Raw genomic sequence first — 19,994 nt, 5'->3', positions numbered from 1 at the left:
GTTGGATGTGAAACATGATCTCATCTGGCACACCCAGCCCTGAAATCCATATAATTGGTGCACAGCATCATGCTCTCCTGAGACCAGGATCAATAACACGAGTTTACTCTAAAGGTCTTTTTCTGGCACCTAAGGCACGTCTAGTGCAATGTTTGGACCCAAACCGAGGTCACAATTCTTTCCTTTCCGTTACCATTTGCTAAGTTATAAATCCCTTAGGTGTGAATCTTCTCTGCAATTATGGCACATTTGAAATAATTCTGATGCCATGAATTCTTGTTTGTAGAAACATTATCTAATCCCAGGATAACGGGCGCCAATAATGTTTTGCTTTTATTCTGCTCCACACCGTGTCCCCAATGTTTTGTTCTTGCGGCAGAAGAGCTAAAGTAAACCAGCTTGGAACGAAGAAAGCAACCGAGAAAAATGCGCTGTTGAACCACTTTGATCTCTTTTATCTGCAAGCCAGAATTCCAGGGTAAGCGTTGGCGTTTTCGACCCTAAGAGACATAACTGTTACTCATTTTCTCAAAACAATGACATACACTAGCTAGCTCACTAATACTGATTACCTTTGATGTGGCTTTTTTTTTTCCTGTTGGCTAGAAGTGACTGTGGGCAGATTTGGATGGGTTGGTAGTCGGAGCAGTTGTGGTTTTGAGTAGTTTTTGAGTATTATTATTATTTATTTCTTTTGAATTAGGACCATCAGAAAGTTTTCTTGGACACTCCTCCATACTCCCAGTTGACGTTGCCTACTCTGTCTTTGTCGTTCTTCAGCTCCAGGCATGCCAGTCGTTGCCGTGTAATATGCGTCAGTGGTTTGTCATGGGTACGTCGCCACAGGCATCCGGATTTAATGTTCCATTATACTGCAGGATACAACATTTTGTGCACCCGTTTCAAAGGCTCGAATACAACAGATGTTTGTTTATATGCAAAACAATCCAATCCACAGTACAATGTCCTAACAGCTACTGAATTTGGATGAATTTATATCGAATGTTAAACCCCTTCCATTGTAGCCATGTCAATATGCTTGTTAGGGATTGATGTTTTTACCCCCCACCCAGAATGAGAGCAGCCTTCTGAAGAAGCATGAAGTCTCCCAAAAATGATGACCACAGACAGCAGAACTCAGAGCTCTGATCGTTTTTAATACCAAAAAAAATTACAACCTGGCAGCAGATGTTAAAGATATCAGGTTCCAAGTCCACACAAAGAAAAAGAGAACTAGAAAGGCTTAACACATGATCTTAAGTGCTTTTGGACTAAACCATCTTTAAAGAAACAAAGGTAGGAAATGAAAACAACCAAACCTAGAAACTACAAATGTAAACAAGTTTTTTAAATGAAATCCTTTTAAATACATTAACTTCAAAACAAATATTTTCATCTTAAATTAATATTAGGCTTAACAAAAAGAAAATACAGAAGAAAGCAATCCCATTCTCTCCCCCTCTAAATACTAGACGGTGTAGTCTGGATTGGAAGCACCTGGTGGCTATGTGGCGTTCAAGTGCGCGCTTCTTGAACATTACCTCGACAGGAAAACCTCCAAAAGAGAAAATGGTTAAAACCAAACACACCAATAAAACAAACCCTGGAGAAAAATATATTAACTTAAGTAGTCAATGTATTAAACTAAACGGATCCATATTTCGTTAACACAGAAGTATTCTAAATAAAAGTAAATATTCAAATAAAGAAGGAAAGAACTGACCTGACAGGTCTTTTTTTTTTTTCACTTATTCTACTGTGGCCCACTACGTTGAGTCCATGAGTTGGACGGATAGCTGTTTAATCCCTGGTACAGAAATTTCACACCAAATTGTCCACTGAACCCGGAGTTGGTGTGAAAATATTTGTGTGTGCTTGTGTGAACAAATGGGTAGATCTGCCATTATGACTGTAAATTTTATATATATATATATATATATATATATTCCACAGTATATACGTATAGATACACACACATGCATATACACATACAGAAATAAAGCTGTAATAATAACACCTCACACTGCTGCTCCCTACAGAGTTCAGTGCACAGAAGGAGGCTGCATTGCTTGCTCCTTTAACGATTCATCTATTCTATTTTTACGGCTGAGACAGCAGCAAACTGTGTTGTTTATATTTTGCAGAGCCCTCAGATTTTTCTCTCGTAAACAATGCAAGTTTCCAACTGACCGCCCGGAAAATGGTTGCGATTGCGCGTTATGGCGTATTCAAAGCTCCCCCTAAAGTCTGGCTCATTATCACACACGGAGAAATGTCATCTACGATGCGACATGCTTGTCTTTAGATTCGAGGCTGCATGACTGGAAAGTGGCACAGTAACCTCAGCGCGGAGCAATTAAACTCTGTCTATTTATCGCTGCCTCAAACTGTTCGCGGAAGGTGCAGGAATGAGCCTTCAGCACCTTCTTATCTCCATCAGAATCCTGATATAATTAGCCCTGCTTTGTCCTGCCCCAGGCCATTGTCTTTGTTTTGATGGTATCACAGTGGCACTGTAATTGCATTCACGTTCACGCCAGTGCCTTTATAACCCATCGTAGATTGGAAATGGAATTTGTTCTGCTACGACTAATTACAGCTAACGACATTGTGGTAGAACGTATAAATGATATAGGAGATGCATACCAGCAGCCCAGAATTGGCCGATCAGGCATAACATTATGGCCACTGACAGGAGAAGTGAACAACATTGACCATCTTGTGGCAATACGGTGACCTGCTGGGAAACTTCTGGACCTGGCATTCATGTGGATGTTACTTAGACATGTACGACCCACCTAGACCAGACCAGACACCACCACCCTATAGCAATGACGCTCCTTGATGGCAGCACCCCGAACAGGATGCAGCCTGACACAGGCAAACAGTTTAGGGACAACAAAATTGATAATTAAACAATCACATTTGTGCTAACAGTTAGCACAAATGCACTAATTTGCTCACTCATGTGTTCTTCAACAGCATAACACAAAACCTTCCATGTAACATATCTTACCCATTTAAAAAAAAAAAACATCAACAATCAATAAATCAAACCACGCCACTGATCTCTAATAAACGTGCCGAGGTAAAGTATGTTCGGATTAACAGCTCTAGACTCATTTGCCACAATGTGGTCACGGTGCTCCATAGATTAACTGTCAACACCAACAAGCTGGTTACCAAGACAACCCTGACACCGCTGCGGCTGCACTGTAATTTACCGTACCGCAAGATGCAGCCGCGGAGGCTTAAAGGCAAAAGGTGTCATTGGCAACCTTTAAACTTAATCTGAAGCCTGTAATGTGCCGGAGCGAATGTTGGGCGTATCGCTGTTGCCATGCGAACACCTTGCCAGACCAATCTGAACCGATTTTCACGTTGAAAGTGCACATGACTCGTCTCGTGTCTTTGGGCGACAAGAGGAAACTTCATCACTACTGGGTCTCGTAAAACTGTTCCAAACAGCTCGGAGGTGTTCGGAACTCACGCTCCTCTACGTTCCCATTACAGTGAGGCCCGGCGAGTGTAGATTTGTGAGACAACATTTACTGGGTGTCAGACAGATGCAGCATCCTATCCCTAAAGGCATATGTGTGTATACATCCGATGGTGGGTTCTTTTAGTTTTATTTTTTTAAATGAATGGGATGTCGAGAAAAGACATTATGGGATATCTTGTTGTGTCTGATGGTGGCACTAGAGCAAAGCTTGGGGAGTGTCCAAAATGCACTGTATATGAGAACTAGGAATTGTGCAGTGGAAAGCTATTTAATGTCAAGTTATTGATACAGTACGGCACCCTAAAATGCTATTCTGTGAAAAACAGGGCTGATACTTTGTAGATTCATCTTCTTGCAAGCTGTAATACAACGTTTATGACAAGTAGCATCTTTACATAATCAGAGTTAGGCTTGGAGAAACAGGCCAGCCATTGTGATTCGCATCCAGACAGGTCTAGACTGGCCTGATTGTTTATTACCGTTATTGCTATAAAGGAAGTGTTGAGTGTTTTGCATTTTCCTACGTCCTCCAGATGAGTGCTCTGTTCTGTGGAAGTGGCACTCCACCCAGTATCTATTTTGATTATCAAACACCGACCCCCCGCAGGCTTAAAAAGAGCGCCATTAAAGGTCCCCTAAAATATAAAATGGTGTAATTATTTTTCTTAATGTCAAACGGGTCCCTGCTGAAACAGGATGACATAACACGGCTATGAAAAATCTGCCAAAGTGCAGCCAAACAGGCCGTCATGGAGAAAAACATGGCCCGATTTTTGTGTGTGAATGGATTTGGTAATGCTCAGGAAGTACAGCATGAATTGTACGATTTTCCAGGAATTAATGCTTTTCTCGTTTTTAAGCTATTTTGGGGGATTTTATACCTTTATTTGCTAGGTTGTAGTGGAGAATGGCATGAAGTAATGATGTGAGAGGGCGACGTGCAGCAAAGAGTGCTGGATGGAAGCGGCGCCACTGAAACGAGAACAATGGCCTCGGTTTACAGGCAGCCCACTCAGCCAGGTTAGGTATTCGGGGCTCTGTTTTGTGAGGTATTTGTATTTGCACCTTCAAAAAGTCCAAAGGCTGTGGTCAGCTGGGATTTTTGTGGCAGTTGATTCCACTTGTGATTAGTTTTCACAACAGGGCAGAGAATATGCATTCATAGAAAATGTCCAAACAAATCTTCTGCACGAATCCCTTCATCGTGTCCCAGAGGACAAAGATTCGCTGAAATATACATAAATATACTGTTTCTCTTTCGGACCTCAAGCGCAAAGCTTTTGAACGAGTGTAACATTTCTCAAATCTTCACCCTCTGTTGGTTAGAACTAATAATTGAGAAGATTTTCATTTTAAATTTCTAGTTGTGGAGGCCACAATCATTCATCATGGATTTACCAGGTAGATGTCAGTGCATAATAATTTAGAATTCAGATAATTATCAGCAGGAATTTTTGCAAGCAGGCCGGTTTGCAGCTGGTGGAAAGCCGTCACTCAGTAATTTTACTTCGTTTAAGGGCACTTAGCTTTTGGTATTTTGACTGTAGTCATTATGTTTGGGCTTTCTGGCTCATTTATGTTTTATTTTCCTGCGAGATAAATTGGAAGAAAGATGCTGAACAAATGATTTCTCTCACAAGACAAGCTGATCGGATGAACAGATGTTAGTTATGGTGTTCCGTTTGCCCAAATGTGAGTATGAATGTGCATCTGTAATTTTGTGGAAGCATCTGAAACTTTTGATGTCACCAGTCAACTAAGAAGCATTTTTATTTTCCAGTGATTTTAACTTTAAACCTTTCAATTTATTCATATTCATTTTTTCTTTGAACTGAACTATATTAATTTGCATCATGAACATCACGAAGAACATTGCTTCCACTTCGGGATTTAAAATGATGAATACTGAGTCAAACTGTAGCTTTATTTTAAATGAATGAAAAGAAAATAAGTTTTCTAGTACTTAAGACAAACTGAAGCTTGGTCTGAGAAGGAACCTGAAGAATACTATAAAAAATTTCAACATCCCCAACAAAATGTTCACGAAGGTTCTTCCAGGTCATGGTATATCCAAAAATTGAAACAATGACAAGTGGGTTTGCTAGGGTTTTTGAAAATGTTTTGAAAGAAAGACATCTGTGTAAAATTAGAAAACCCATCTCTGAACTCGGAAGGTTGTTAGAGATCTAGTCTGCCATTGATTTACACCAATCAGCCATAACATTAAAACCACTGACAGGAGAAGATAACAACATTGACCATCTTGTGACAATACAATGTTCTGCTGGGAAACTTTTGGACCTGGCATTCATGTCGTTGTTACTTAGACATATACCACCCACTTAGACCAGACCAGACACCCCCACCCCATAGCAATGACACTCCTTGATGGAAGCAGCCATCTCCAGCAGGATGTAGCCTGACACAGGCACACGCACAAGAACGATTTAGGAACAACTCAAAAAACATGAAGAACAGCATAAGGTGTTGACCTGGCCTCCAAATTCCCTAGATCCCAAATTGATCCAGTATCTGTGGGATCGATGATAAATTTGACACAAATAATAATTTCATCTCAGAATTATTTATATAACTATTTATTTAGAACAGTTTAAAAGCATTGGACTGCTGGGTAGATTTAAAAGGGTACATTGTTTTGGTGAGTGCTACTGTTTCCAACATTTGCGGAGGACAAAGTCTTAATTTGTCACTCGCTTAATGAACGACAGTACAAGACTATTTGTCTGGCCAGCAGCATCGTAATCCGGCTGTTTATAGCTGCATCAATCCTGTACTGTACCTGCCACAATGTTTCAAGCTTCAGCACACGGAAGGAGCAAACACAAAAATCCTCCAGTGAAGGATCAAAGAACGCTGGAATTAAAAATAAAAAAACCTGAGAACGCTGACTGCATCTCTAAGCGAGCCGTCATTTTGCTTTAGTTCGGGTTAAAGGAGGAAGAGGCGTACCGAAACGCACTTAGAAATGCTGCTGCTCTTCTTGACTGCAAGCTTTTCATGTCTTACAGTTGTCTCTGAGGCAAGACAGAGGGCTGAAAAGCTCGAGTTTCTTTGATGGAAACAGAAGAGGCGTATTTAGTCGCTAAATAAATTTAGCTTGTTATTTGCTTCCTCAGCAGGCATCACATCAAGCGTGAATATGTAATGCGAGTACACATGTATCTCTAAAGACGTTTAGCTAAAAAACAGTATTCGTGGCGCGCCACGTCTGAAAATGAGCCTTGTGCAACACCAGAAAAAAATAGTTGTATTGTGCGGCATGTGAATGCAGACATTCCTTAGATTCGTGATTGGCACTGTGCACCGTGTAATCCCTCCAACAAACAAACACATAAGCAAAACATTACCTAGAGAATTCAGATAGCAGAGTTACTTGAAAGGAAGATGGCCATGGTGGTTCTTTTTGTTCTATTATTTCTGTGCTGTGTTCTTGTGTTAACAGAAGATTCTTTGAGTTCTGGTTTCTTCCTTCAAAGGAATGCACTGCTTGATTCTCATCTCATAGTACCATTAGGTTTTAAGAATATCCCATTCTGACAGGTGTTTGACAAAGTCGGTGATTTTCTTATGTGTATTCCGGTCACTGATTTTACACCTTTTGAGACAACACATGCAAGTGATATTTCTCCACCTGTGCTGCTATTTATTGCAGTCCAAGACTTCCTCTTGGTTTCAGCAGCTCAGCCTGTACTTGATGTTCTCTTGAGGACGGGCAGTCGACGAAACAGAGGAGCTTCTGGGTAATCCGATGGATGCAAATGCACTGACACCCCCAACATATGTGTTAACATTGTCACAGGCAACTGAACCTTTTGCTGTAAAAACCTAGAAGCTATTTGACTGTTTGCATCCAAGCAATTCTGAAAATTGTTAGCTAATGAAGGCTAACGTGCATGAAATTCTGACGTTGTCAACATTGCAATCAACGATTTTGACACAGTCATGTCAAGTTGACGAGTTTATGCAAGTTTACCGCGTAATTCGCGTTGGTTCGTCAACTCATGGTTGAAATGTGATTTGATATAATGGGTTTACCGTGCAAAAGAAGTCTGGAGTAAGAAAAAAAAAAGAAAACAAGATGAGAATCTTTTGAGACAAGTGGCCCGAAAGCTTCTCAAATCGTACTTAAAAAAACGAGTCATCAGCACACACACAAGGTGATGTTCAATTTTAAGTGTACTTTTTTTTCGTAACAGTCAACCTCCTATTCCGTTAATGATTAGCTGCAAGAAACAATTATTGTGATTCTGCCAACCTGCCATAATTCTCTACATCTTTTGATTACTTTTTCTGCAATTTATTTGGCGAAATGTCAGGAAATGGTGAAAAATGCCCATCACACTGTGACATTTTCCAATTGCTTGTTTTATTCAACCAACTGTTCAAAGTTAATGCATTTGCAATTATATAAGGCGGGTGTTTTTTTTAAGTTGAAAGGGACGAGATAAAGAGTTGGAAAGCATTCGTGAAATGAAATAAAAGCGAAGCAGAAAAAAGGCGTCAGATTGTGACATTTGAGAAGCTGGGAACTTCACACTTTTGGCATTTGGGCTTGACTTGAATAAGGCCGACTGTGTTTGAATTTGGACCAGCTAATTGACAAATCGACTAATTTCATACAACTAGAGCAGAGCACACGTTTTACTGTCCACCTGCACCTGGAATATTACGCCTGCCAGAATGGAGACTAACATAATGCAACATCCTGTGAGTTTTCTGTGAGTAGTTGTTGCGTTCTACACAACTTGCCAACAGTTTATGAACATTAAAGCTTTAATTTCACAACACAAATGACTGAGCCCTGCTAATATATCACAGTGACTGTACCTCCAGAGAATGGAAACCGCTTCAAACACTACATCACCCTGTCTCTCATCGCACATACACAAGAGGGAGGAAGGCCACGGAGATTTTTCAAGCTCGCGTTATGCTCGGCTCGCGTCTCTACGCTTGAGAGAGCATAGTGTTTGTCAAGAAGACAGGGGAAACATCTGGAGTGCCATTTGTTTTAATAATTCATCGTTTCTGACTTCATAATCAACCACAGCACAGTCGGGAGTCACTAAACTTGGCAGCTTCCTCTCCAAATGGAGTCCCGTGTGAATAATCTGCCGCCGACACGTGTTGAGAGTACACATAGAGATATTGCTCCACGCGCAGCAGCTAGTTTACATTTCCAGTCGTCGGTATTTGATGAGTTACCTCCTTTTTTTTCGTGCGAGTTTTCTCTGTGCGAGTTGATGCCCCGTTTGCTCAGTGGAGGGAGGGAGGGAGCGGTTTGTGTTGTTTTGTCTCGCCATGTTTATTCCTTTTTGGAGAGTCTGATTGTTCATCAGCAGTGATGTCATGTTTTCAGATATGTATGTAGTGCTGTAAACTATGGAGAAAGTATGGAATGCGTAATGCATTTTCTGGACCCTCTGATGGCACCACGAGACACGATCTAAAGAGGTTGTTGGATTCTTTCATGTGCTGAAAAGCTCTACATTTTTCTCTCTACAAGACTACATTTTTATTTTTTTTTTGGTATGTGAATTGCATCAAAATTGTTTAATTAAATAACGCTGATTGCCAACGCAAATATTTAATCAATGAATGAATAAGTGGATTGTCAGAAAATCCATTTGCGGCATAAATTTAGTGATTTCTTTCTGCATAATTTAAAGTATTCAGTGGCTTTAGTTTCCCAGCTGTAGGACCTTGCTGTTTTCTGTGGCATCACTGCAAACGGGAATTCTTTTGGTTATGGAGTTGTTCCATGGTTTACTGAAGATTCTGTAATTACAGTAGGTATATGATATTTGTTCTTAATTATATTCCATGAAAAATATTTTTTTCAACTTTTTAATGATGGGTGACGTAAATGGGCTTATATGGTCCTGCAGACATGCAATTAAACAGCACAGTATCATTAGGAGCTGCTACGTCCTGTGACTGTGGCTGCTTTACAAAGAAAGCCTTCCAAGCAACACCTCCGTGCTTCCTGCCTTGCTCTCACATCAGATTTGTCTCCTACTGCAAAACAGCTGCAGGACCAAACCACTGAAAAGGAGACATATCACTCTGCTGCTCTGATAGAGTACAGAACAAGAAACTTGACTGCTAGGCCACGTGTTTAATGTCAAATATGTGAACACACGCGTATGCAGTATGCCGTGCTTGACTGTTGCAGGCGACCTTTGGCGGTATAATCTCTGCACGTGTCTCCTCTTTGTATGTCCTGTCCTGATCGTATCTCCCGACTCTGCTCTGCATGCAGCCCACGCTGCACCACTTGTTTGCTCCACAGCCATTGTTTTTTTTGTTTTTTTTTCCTCTCGCTCCTCTCTTTCTGTTAAAGAAAAAGAAATGCAGCAGAGCTCATGCAGGGGAAAACAATGGGACTGTGACTGTCGGCTTGCAGCTGCGACAAAATGATTAAGGAGCCAGCCATAAACATGACTGCGTGATGATGAGGTTATTTGACGATTTGTTGCTTTATTCGACGTTTAACGTCATCGTAGTTGAGAGCACTCAGGAGATGATTTATCACAAATATAAGGGGACAGTACTAACGGACGCTGTTATCCCAGCCTTATCCCGACATCATATTTTTCAAGTATGCAGAGCATGGCTAATTGAGATAAATAGCTGTGTAAGCAGAACTGATGACATGGCGGGCTGGTGAGCCTGCTGGCTCGTGTCGTCCCACTCTCGGATCCAGCGATCGGCTGTTTGTCAGGCGGAGCAGAGCGAGGAGAGTGAGGAGGTAATTAAGCTTGGCTGACTTGTGATGTGTGGAGCTTTCTGTTCAGGCTCCCCTGGATCTCTGCAGGGGCCCCAGCTATACAGCTGCGCGTTCCCTCGGAGTTAGCCACGCTCCCAGCAGTGGGCCTACCGGAGGCCTGACAGATACTGATACAGCACCTCAAAGCTCTCAGCACTCTGCTAAATTAGCTCACATCTCAATTCCACCTATTCCCCCAGTGTGGAGTTGTGTTCTTTATATATGTATGTGTGTGTCGGCTTCATGCTGTACGTGTGCAGTGTGAGTGTTTTGAAGCATGGAGTGCCAGTTATGCTGTTAAAACCTGCCCACAGCAGAGGAGGATTGTGTTGAGCTGTGGGGAGGTGGAGCAGATTATGGATAGGATCTCAGCCTAGAGAGTTGTTAACAAAACACATGCACACTCACACATGGACGCACACACCGAGACACACAAATGCTTATAGGAAGAGATTAGAGGCCGTGGGGGTTGTAGTTGAGCAGCATACCTGTAAATTTCTTGAGCTTGTATTAAATCTCCACAACAGGTGAATCAGCAGAAACAGAAAGTGAACGACAAGGAAGCAAATCGACTTGAAACGGCAAGAGAGGACGCAGTTAGGATCATGAAGAGTTGGAATAGTGATGACAACTCTAGGTTCAGTCTCACGAAGCTATTTGTGGTCAACAAGTGTGCACTTGCTGCTCAATAGCTAATGGTTGATTGATAAATCTGTTGACTAGCTGGTAAAGAAAGTGGAACATTTCATTTTGAGTTGGTAGAGACCCAAACTAGAGCAAAATGGAGAGTGAATATTTTGACTTCTGTTCGTCAGGTGAATTGGTTTGTTCATTCTGGGATGTCTCTATACGTTAGTCACATGTTGTATATGGGCACCTAACTCTCTAGCCATAACAAATTAATAAGCTAACTGGAAGGTAATACTGTGCATTGATAGGCGGAACGGAGTAGAGGCTAAATTTTAATGTCATCATTCATTCTTTTTATCTACTTTTAGCTTTAAGTGTATTTTGAGGGATTTGGGATTTGGTTGTTCATTAACTCATTCATTCACTCATTCACCGTCTGTAACCACTTGTCCTCTGTAGGGTCGCAGGGGGTGCTGGAGCCTATCCCAGCTGTCCTCGGGCGTGAGGCGGGGTACACCCTGGACACGTCGCCAGTCTATCGCAGGGCTCACACTCACACTTACATGCACACCTACGGCCAATTTAGAATCCCACCCAGACACAGGGAGAACATGCAAACTCCACACAGAAAGGCCCTATCGACCCATGGATTCGAACCCGGAACCTTTTTGCTGTGAGGCATCAGTGCTCCACTGGCATATCGTTGAAACTAGTCGCGATTGAGAACTTGTTGTAAAATCTCAAACATGTGCATTATTTGTTCAGCCCGTGATCAACAGTCAAAGTGGAAATTACGTGCTGAAGTCTCAGAAAGCCAGGGTGCATAAACTGCACCGACTTCATGGTCATTGTATTCATCAGTTGTTAGTATTAATTTTATCTTTGATCCCATAGAGCGCTTTGTTTCTCATTCGACTGCGTGACGGATTCAAATCCATTCAGTTCAAGGAGCCATCTGTTTTAACGCTGGTGCAATTCACCACTCGCTTCACAGCCTTACTGTGCGTGTGGCGTGTTTGCAATGCGACATGCAAATGTTGCCGCCCCTGGAGGAAATCAAAGGGGATGTTCATTACTCCAACCAGTGTCTAATGTTCCTTTAGCTGGATGTTGCGTCAGCGCTCGGCGTTATTGCTCTTTTAAGTGACAGCCGACGACTCTCCCGCTGATGGATGGGATTTATTTCTCTCCGTTTCATCCTTATTTACTGTAATCAAACCGCGCTCAGTTGGATGGTTTGCGATAATGAACCATCAGAGGACACATGATTCGAGCATGCCCTCTCAGGATGTTATCTGTGGCCTTTCTCATTAGTTACCTAACACGCGATATCACTCCAATAACCTCCCGGATAGAACTTAACAGGGCTTTTCATGTTTACACTGGGGTTATCTTCTCGCAAAGGGAAGGAAAGGTTGAACTGGATCATCAATGTTTTATCGATTCAGATTTATAAATTTTTCAGCAGCTGAGGAGTTCTTCAAATGCAAGCCAAGTCAACTTAGGAGAAGCTCGCTGAAAGCTGGGCTGCGTTTGTAGGCTGCCTGACATGTAGAGTCTTCTTCACGTGCATCAAAGTGTGTTATGCCTTTGTCTTTTTTGGTACAAATACTGTTGACTTTCGGTGGCTTTTTGCCGGTTTATATTCGTATTCAACATTCCTCAACGTGTTGAGGTTGCTTTGCCAGTTGCCTTGAAATACCGTATCCAGTTATGTATTTGATGACCTCTCCAAGAGTCTCTGCTCCTGCATTTCTTAGTTTGCTGCTCTTTGCGTTTTGCTTTTGATGTAAGAGATGTAACCTGAATGTGGTGCATCACAGTCTTGGGCTGTAAACAAGGCGAAGTGCCCTCAGTGGCTGCTGCTCAAGATGCATACAGTATTTGTTTTAAATATTCCCTTGAATCGTTGACAGCTGTGTCTGTGTGTGTGTGTGTGTGTGTGTGTGTTTTCCATATACAGATACGTCTCAGTCCTTTATCTTCAGTTCTATACCAACCCCTTTTCTGCAGTCCGGCCTCTCTGTTTTTTACTCTCTACTGCAGACTTGCCTTGAGCAGCTGGAAGCAGGCTAGCTCCTTGGGGACAGTCTGCCGTGTACTGGATGGCTGGCTGGCTGACTGGCTTCCTTCATGTGTGGATGTACAGATGACTGGAGGGGAGTAAGTGCGGAAATAAACATGACCGGCTGCTTGCGGGATCAGAAAGAGAGAAAGCAGACCATGATAGTTGCCATCATGCTACAGCAGTTAAGATGCGAGTTTCTTTTTAACTGCCTATTGTTTGAAATAATTTGGACAGATGAAAAGAGGAATACATTCAAGGTAGGGACAAGATGTGAAACAAAAGTTCTCTTCATTAATGCTTACAGTAAATGATGCTGAAGCAAGAAAAATATAATAACCAAGAAATCTCTAATACAGCTGGCAGAAGTGACACCAGCTTAACACCATCATACTGACATGACTGTATGTAGTGTAATGGTTAAATTTTAGTTGACATAGAGAATCTGTGACTTTTGTCCAGGCTTTTTATCCAAACACACTTTGTTTTTTAGTTGTTGTTGTTACTTTTTCCACTACTAGAGACAAAGAGGCAGGTCATCCTAGCCAGTTAATTATGAGGAACTCTATGGTGTTTCTACAGAGCTCACACCAATAATTAACAGCATGGCCATCAGCTCCAAGTTATTGGACTCGCGGCCTATAAGAATTTATCCTATTGGCTCAGAGCTGTCCCAAGTTCTACTAATTGGGACAGATTCTTAGACTTTTATAGCCCCCATTTTTGTTTTTCCATTTCTAATATCGGTTGTATTATTGTGTTTGTTACTTTTACATGTAAATGAAAGTCCGTTACGCTCAAGCTGCTGTCGCTATTTAAGCTGATCAGCACCAGGTCTCATGGTAAATGGTCTAGTTTTAATGCAGCACCTTTCTATTCTATTGGTACTCAAAGTGCTTTACAGTCCCAGAAACACCTACCCATTCACTCACACATTCATATGCGAGTGCCGGGCACTGGGGGTTCAGTGTCTTGCTCCGGGACACTTCGGTGTGTGGCACGTTTCGGGGATCAAACAGCTAACCCTCCGGTTTGTGGATAACCCGCTCTGCCTACTGAGCCACAGGGCCTGCAGTATGACGGATAAACCGAAGGAGTCCATCCATTTGTTATCGTATGCTTATCCGAGGTTGGGTAAGCAGGGAATTCCAGACGTCTCTCTCCCTCTCTGCAATGCATTCCAGTTCTTCCTGGGGGATCCCAAAGCATTCCCAGGATATATATATTCCCACAGCGAACTATGGGTCTACCGCGGGGTCTCCTTCCAGCTGGCCGTACCCAGGAAACCACCAAAGAGAGGCACCCAGGAGGCGTCCTCACTAGATGCCTGAATCACTTCAACTGGCCCTTTTCAGCGCAGAGGAGCAGCGGCTCTACTCCGAGCTCCCTCCGGATTAGATCCCTGATGCTCCTCCACGCTGAAAAGAGCCCGTTGAGGTGGTTCGGGCCTCCTGGGCGCCTCCCAATGCAAGAAAAGCGTCCAAGAAACGTTTCTGGTGCTCCCTAATGTTTCGGATGAGGAAGGATTACCGTCTAAAAAAGAAAAAGATTAATGATGGGGACAAAAATAATTAACACTGGAATTTATGCAGGTACACAATCACAGGAATAAAGAAGTCATTATCTATGCCAAACACAGATTACAATTCATTATCCATGTTTGGCATAGATAATTACCTTCACCTTTATGACTCCATTGCTCTATATTTGTACCCTTCAACCCTTATGTGTGCACAGGTAGACTTGAAGAAAGCATTCTCCGGGAGGGGACACTGGGGCAAGTTCAGTTTGCAGGCATACATCTTACGCATGCTTCAGCTATTTTTGTTTAATTACTCTCAATGCCAGAAGGGTGCGGTGGAAAAGTTCCGCACTGTCGGTTTAAGTTGAAGGTTTTTACTAATATTTATAATTACTATACTCTATTGACAGCAACATGATGAAGGTCCTTGCTTTGTCCCCTTCTCGTGTGCATTATACCTGCTGGGCAGATGGGAAGCTAGATTGATGCCTGGAGGAAATTTGGGTTCCGTCAGCAGCCTCTTCCCTGAGGAAGGAATGACAGATCTGTGATGGTCAGTGAAAAGACGCTTTTATGTTGCGCGTCACCTGCCAAATAGTTACCACGCCATCCTTTGTGAGTTCAGTTAATTGGTTCCAGCTGATGAAACTCTGATGCGTTATTCCTCTCTTCTTGTACCTTTGAATGTTTTTCCTCACTGTAACCAGAGCCCAGCAGACCCTGAGCAGCTGTCGGTGATGGCAAATATGTTGCTTTTGGGACTTTAAGCATGTGACTGCAGTTCAACAGAGACAGCCAGGCTGGCTGTACAGTGCAAAGATTCTCTTTCATCTGATGCCTGACTTTAGACAGTGCATTTGTGTATCTGCATTTGCACTTGTTTAGAATAAGATTAGTGACGCCATACGTGATTCAGAGGTTAATATTCAGGGCCAGGCTGCAAAAAAAAAAAAAAGCAAAATATGGAAGATTTATATTAGTGTAAATTAAATTAAATATTTTTGGGTTTTAGACTGTGGACTGTTGTTGAGAAAAAAGTTATGGTGGAGATTCCATGATTAAAAAAAACGATCCGTTCCTTGCAGCCCTAGTCGTTTTCTGTCTTTTCCCCCGTAGCAGTAAAATTTTAGGGGCTTTTGTCCTTGCATTAGGTCTGTATATTTTAAAACCAAGACGTACTTAATGATATGCTGTTTTCGCAACACTTCCTCAACCTCAACTTGTCTTCCTCAACCACTTCTCTCCTTCTCTCTTCTGCACTTGAGAATGACTGGGAGTGAAATGCTGCTGACATTATTACATAGTTGTGTAGTCCTAAAACTTACCTATAAACCTTCCACACCAACATTTACACACATCAGGGTGCCCTATGCTTCATTTCAACTGCCAGTTTCTATGAAAGACAGTGACTTTTAAAAGAGTAAATCAACATTTACCCATCTGGTAGTGATTGAAACTATGTAAGTAATGTAGCACAGAAAGTTTAATGTGTATATTTAATTGTAGTGTTTCAAATTTCTGTGGCCATATCAGATATCACTATCTCTGTACTTACTACAAATTTAATCACTGCACACACAAAAGTTCCTTCTTGTGAGATGAAGAGTTGGATGTTTTCTTGCCCGTTGCTGGCCTGCCGGACTCTGGCCTCCTAGGAAACTCTTCCCCCATCTACTTTGTGCCCTTGGCAAAGGCTTGAACATGGCACAGTAATGTGCTTATCTGGCTGTGACACTGTGACACTGGCTTTCCATATCAGGCCAGACAGAAGGCCTCACTGACCTGACTGGGGATGTGTCTTTGATGAGTGAAGTCTCCCTGGACCACCGCTCAGCTCCTCTTCCTCACTGCAACTTAAAGAGGCCATCTGTAAGACTTAGCCGAGCTGGGGGAGGACCCGGCAGGCTCCTGATTAAAGTGATGAGCTGTAAAATCGAGAGAAGGAGGGGCTTGGGTAGGGGTGGGGTATTGGGGTTGACAGCTGGCAGTTGGCTGGTGCAGCGAGCTTCATCTTGTCTGCTGGGAGACGAACCTTCCCGCTTTACCTGCTCCCCCTGTCACTGTAAATGGGTTTGTTTATGTCCACAAGCCTGAGACGGCCGTACGGTGGAGGCTGCTAGGGTGCACTGCTTCAGTTCTGCTCCCATCGTGCTATTGATCCATCATTATTAGTCGATAGTTGGGGTGTGCTGAAACTGACAGCTTTAGTGGTTTTAGCAAGTTTTGGAATTTGTATACAACCATAATGTAGTACTGTGTGGGTGTTCGTGTATCAAATGTCATGACGGAAAGTCTACAAGCCCTCGGCAGCAGCATCTGTTTTCAGCAAATAATCCAAAATGTTTAGATTTGTTTTTTTTTTTTTTTTTTTAAGTTAAGGCATAAGCATAAAATTTCTTGTAATATAACATACAATTTTCAAGATATATTTAAAAAAAGATTCAAATCTGGTGGTGGCATTCTTTAACCAGGATCAAATGTGTGCTCAGTGTGAATACATCAGTGAGGACTGACATTGAGACAAGACTGAGAGTTTCTTTTGTGACGACCTACCTCAGATGAGCCGACCTCACACACCAAATGAATCATAATTCAGGGAAGTCGTAATAGCTTATTCCAGGATGACTAACCCTTCCAAGAGTCTTTGTATTACATTATTTAACTTGTTTCGAGGTAATTGGTCCTATCTCCTTCTTTCATACGGTTTTAATTTCTTACAAGTCCTCTATTCAAAACTTTGAGTAAAGCATGGCTGTAAAGGTTCACAGTCATCCATGGTCACGGAAAGAGAAAGGCAACTGGACTTGTAGAGTTTCTTGAAGGCTCTTTGCAGCTCATCCGATTCGCTTCTTCAGTTCTAAAGGACTGGTGTGGAGTTGGGGTTTAAATAGGGACGTCTGTGAAACTCACTTGACCAGTGTCTGTTAACGACCAGATACTTACATGACTAGTGTCTATTAATTGCTAGATACTTGAATACTGTTTGGCCCTGTCCTCTTTCTCCCATGAACGGGTCAAGTGAAGTAGTAGTGAAGTAAATGGTACAAAATGTCCGTCTAGTAGAGGAAACTATAACAGAATTGTTCTTATCTACAATACTTAAATTTACTCACAACACTGGTTCCGACTGCTGCTTCCATTTTGGATCTGGTCCCATATCTACGTACCTGGATTAATTAAGTTCAGATGCTGAGGTATCTCCTATCAAACATGTCTCCTGTTTAGTTGTTAATAAAGTTGTAGCAGGCTAACCTTTGCATTTGCTAGTTTGGATGACCTGGATGAGGTAGTCCATTATATCAGCAGTATCTGACTGATGTTAAATCCATCTTTGTCTGTTGTTAAAGATGCCAACTGAACCTTTGACTGCTGGCGTAGCTTTGGAGGGGAATGAGTTAATCACTGCAGATAAAATACAGTTCAGCACCCATTCTCATTTGTAGGAATTAGTCTGCTAAGGTTTGTTCCTTTCATTGAGCAGGACTCATTACTACAATTTGTTGGTATCGATCGCGGCTCTGAGGAGCGTCGGCTTGACTGTATGAAGTCCTTGGAAGAAATATTTGACACCGAAGTGCAAAACACGACTCCTTTGTTCCTCTTTGTGATGGTAAAAAGACTTGAAATCTAACAGTATCATAAAAATAGGGTCAGTGTCTCTGTAGAGTTGAAGAGGAGATCTAATGACTGGGTCTGGACAGCCTGCTTGTTGGAAAAACTGGGGCTGGGGGGGGGGGGGGGGGGGAGGGAAGTGGCTCTCCATCAACTGGGCTGTGACAGTGGGGAGGCCGAGTGTGAGGGCAGGCAGGCCACTGTCACCCTGGGGAGATTTAAAAGCCCTGTGCTGAGGCAACCACAGGTCTCCCTCCACTGGGCTGTCTGTCATGTACAGCTGGGAGTTTGGAACATAGGCTGTATAAATATGGACAACGTGTCGCCACTTTCTAGCATTCGATAAACTGATGCTATTTTCCCTGAAATACGGGCTGGAGCCGTTATTGATGACCGGACTCTCTCACATTTTCATTTATTTAATACATAGTTGCCATGATGTCACATCCTGTTTCTGTAGCATCAAATAACTAAAACTTATCCAAAAAAACACTTGAACATGCATCAACATCATATTAACTACCTAAAATGACAGAAACCATCCTTGAAAAAATAAAATAAAAAATATATATATATATATATATTTGACGTGTATTTTAGTGTCCACTAACATGGAGGAGGTGGAGCTTATGACCTAAGACCTGTAGTGGCTAAGGCACATGATTAGGTTTAGGATAGACAAAACATTATGACTACCCCTGCCTAAGATGATGTTGTCCCTGTGCATCTAACAAAACAGGCACCTGCCATGGAGTTTGAAGCAGTAAAGTTGGAGCCACTGCAGATCACGTTTAGCCTTGTTATAGCCAGACAAACTTAGTCTTCTGGCTGTAACAGTGTGGTCCATGTCAAAGTCACTCAGTACCTGCCCATTTCTGCTGCAACTAATAGGCTGACTAAGAGAACTGGCTGTCCTCTTATTGTCAAATATATCCCAGACCTTGAAATGTGCCATGTTATCAACTTTATTTTCTTCATCTGGAGTGAGTGGTCAAAGTACTTTAGCTCAATTGTGTTCACAAAACAGTGCACACATTTCTAGAGCTGCTACATATATCTGTATTCATTAACAAATCCTCTACAGACATTGCAGTCAGGCTGTTTGCTTGATGCAACCCAAACAAAGCTTATTTAATACGTACTCACACCTCAGCTTGCTGGATGTTTTAATATGTGATCTTGTGTGTAAAATATACAACATTCTTCACATTAGCTGGAATTTCATTTTGACTGAGACCAGGAGCTAAGAGCCTACAGCGGTGCTTGCAGCTCTGTGAGGCGTCACCCTAGGGCCGGCACTGCTTTGAGCTAAATATTTTAGCATGCTACCATGCTCACAACAGCAATGTTAACAAGCTTATATTGCAGATAAACAATGCTCCGCCGTCGTAGCGTAGCATCTTAGCATGCACTGAACACAAAGTGCTACTGATGTTTCTGACAGCAGATGTTGCTGAACATACAAAACAAACAAAGCCCCATTTTATGATAATGCTGTGTGTTTTCGCTGCTAACTACAAATCCTCTGAACTATCACTCTCATTCACATTTCTAACGCCTTCATTTACAGTTGCAGTTATTTCTGGTACTGTAGCTTTGGCCACTATTTCTTTTGGTAGTAATAATATACCAGTTCATTTGAGCTCTGAGAATATGGCACTGTCACTTAAGGGGAGAAACAAACATCTTGTCTTGCACAAGACTTGCTGTATTGCGAAAAGAGGCTGCAAGCAGACGATATGATATAAACAGCCTGATGTACAGTGCAGTGGTTCACATGGCTGGGGAATTTCATGCACTGCAATAGCAATAACGGTGTTGGGCATGCTGCTTAGACCGTTTGTAATTGTCTGATTGCTTGTGTTTTCTGTCCCAT

At 42.1% G+C, this 19,994-nt stretch overlaps 1 protein-coding gene across 1 annotated transcript in view; it reads left to right on the top strand.

Moving 5' to 3' along the window:
* The window catches only part of LOC311486181 (protein kinase C-binding protein NELL1-like), a 235,340-nt gene that overhangs the window by 9,640 nt on the left and 205,706 nt on the right, over nucleotides 1-19,994 (top strand). The gene's annotated exons all lie outside the window — the stretch shown is intronic.

Source organism: Chelon labrosus (assembly GCF_963514085.1).
Source record: "Chelon labrosus genome assembly, chromosome: 3".
Classification (NCBI taxonomy): domain Eukaryota; kingdom Metazoa; phylum Chordata; class Actinopteri; order Mugiliformes; family Mugilidae; genus Chelon; species Chelon labrosus.
This window is presented reverse-complemented; position numbering and strand designations above follow the sequence as displayed.